Source organism: Suncus etruscus, chromosome 16 (assembly GCF_024139225.1).
Source record: "Suncus etruscus isolate mSunEtr1 chromosome 16, mSunEtr1.pri.cur, whole genome shotgun sequence".
NCBI classification, from domain to species: domain Eukaryota; kingdom Metazoa; phylum Chordata; class Mammalia; order Eulipotyphla; family Soricidae; genus Suncus; species Suncus etruscus.
The window spans coordinates 64,191,530-64,193,920 of NC_064863.1; the positions used below are offsets into that span (position 1 = coordinate 64,191,530).

At 35.7% G+C, this 2,391-nt stretch overlaps 1 non-coding gene across 1 annotated transcript; it reads left to right on the forward strand.

Moving 5' to 3' along the window:
* The first annotated feature begins 1,064 nt into the window (after positions 1–1,064).
* Positions 1,065–1,129, forward strand: LOC126033239 (U7 small nuclear RNA). Its single transcript, XR_007504356.1, has one exon. It is a non-coding gene; the product is annotated as a U7 small nuclear RNA (small nuclear RNA).
* Positions 1,130–2,391: the final 1,262 nt, after the last annotated feature.

Consider the following 2,391-nt stretch of genomic DNA (forward strand, 5'->3'; position numbering starts at 1 on the left):
TATAGTCCACCAAGCATTCCAGTAGTGATCTGTGAGAACTATTGGGCATGGCCCAAAAGCTCCTAAAAAATTAAAATATCATAGTTCAGATCATAAGGAGATTTTAAGATGTTATAATAGTTAATTAGAAAAATGAAGAATAAACATTGAGGCAAACACTATAGGTAGACTTTAAGAGTTGAAAAAGAAGATTGGAGTAGTTGGATGAGTGGCACAGTGGCCTTGCCCGCGCTAGCCTAGGACAAACCACAGTTCAGTCCCCCAGGGTCCCATACGATCCCTCAAGCCAGGAGCGATTTCTGAGTGCATAGCCAGGAGTAATCCTGAGTGTCACCGGGTGTGCCCCTCCCCCCCCCCAAAAAAAAAGAAAAAAGAAGAATGTTGGAGCAATAATACAGTTGACAGGGCATTTGTCTTGTATGTAGTCACCAGGCTTTTTTTTTTTTTTTTTTTTTTTGGTTTTTGGGCCACACCCGGCGTTGCTCAGGGGTTACTCCTGGCTGTCTGCTCAGAAATAGCTCCTGGCAGGCATGGGGGACCATATGGGACACCAGGATTGGAACCAACCACCTTTGGTCCTTGGATCGGCTGCTTGCAAGGCAAACACCGCTGTGCTATCTCTCCGGGCCCATGGTCACAGGCTTTAACCCTCAGCACTTTTATGACCACTGGAGCACAACCTGAAATAATTCCTGAGTACAGAGCCAGGCAAGAGTAATCCCTAAGCACTGCCAGATGTGACCCCAAAACTAAATAAATTAAATAAATAAATATAGAAATCAAAAAAGAGAAGAAAAAATATTTTCAACTTCCTGAGTGCCTGCAAAGTCTAGCCAGCAACTGATTTGTTGGTAAGAGCCTAATAAGATCCATCTCTACTTCTGTTCTTGGGATTTATAAAATACTAAATTTTATTTCTCTTAAGTCACTGAGTATGTTGTAATTTGTTACAGGAGCTAAAGGAAACACACACTTATTCCAAATTAACTTCTGAACAAGTAAGAAGAAAGGTTAAGAATAAGTACATTTATTGTTGGCAAATTCAGAGCAGAATATGTGAATCACAGTGGTACAGCTCTTCTAGAATTTGTCTAGAGGGTTTTCCGGTTTCTACCAGAAAAATACCTTCCACCCTCAAGGAAGGAAAATGTGTGTTAGGTTTATAATGGTAAGAAGTCCCTCAAACAAGATTATAGAGACTTCACCACTAGCCAAATGCAATATGAAATCTTTTCCTTTTTAAAAAAATATGACAATAGATACAAGAAAAACAGAAATATGATTTAGTTGGCAGTTAGATCTCATAAAAGAAAAAAGATAAACAGCATTTGGCATACCTCGATTGCCTATTGCCAGTCAGGTAACCCAATCCCTTGCTCCAGATGGTGGAATAAATAAGGTAAAAATGTTTTTCTATGTGGAAATAAAAGTGAAACAAAACAAGGGTTTAATTTACTGTATAATCAGGTGTGGCTCCTTATAGATAAAAACGCTGAGAACATTGTTCTGTAGTCCCAAATTGTTACCTAAATTTACATTCTATCTTTATCACATTATAATTTTGTATTTTCTCCATGCCTGAGTTTTTATTCATCTGCCAAGAAAAGGTGAGGAGAAGAAAATGGTATTATGATACATTAATAACATTTCATAGTTTGATGTGAGAACAAGACAAAAGGCAGAAAAGTTCTTTGAATAATTTATGGCATATATATGTATTCAACAAACATGAGTATTATTGTTACTAAGTGCCACTTGTGTAAAAAAATTTGTTATACAGAAGTTTTTATTTAAATAACAGCAATTGTTAGAGTTTTATAGTTTATATTAGTCAGTGATTCTCAACCAGAGGTTGCCCTTCAAGGTCAGTCATATTTAAAAACACAATGCTTGTCGTAATTGGGGAGTGCTACTGGCATCTTTTGGGAAGGAGGCATATATACTATCAAATGTCCTACAATGAATAGGTCATATACACACAACAATGGTCTGTTCTAAAATGGTAACATTGCCAAATATAAGGGATCCTCTATTAGATAACATTGGAATTCAGTTGCATAAGAAAAGGAGCTTTTTTAAGTGTATATTCTATGTATTCATAGATCTTTATGATATATACTTTAAATACTGGAAAACAATTTGTTAGCACTGTTATTTAATGAGAAGAAGGTATGAAAGGTACATAAAGGACAGAACTGGGTGTTCTTTCCTGTTCTTGAAAAATAAACAGATCCTTTTGGAAATATTTCTGAATATAAATCCATTTTCTTCCCTAATGACTTATTACTAAACTTAAAAATAAAATTTTTATTTATTTATTTATTTAGAAATAGATAAGTTTGTTGAAAAGTAAAGAGGAACTCCCCTAGCCAAGGCAGAACTTAGTATAAG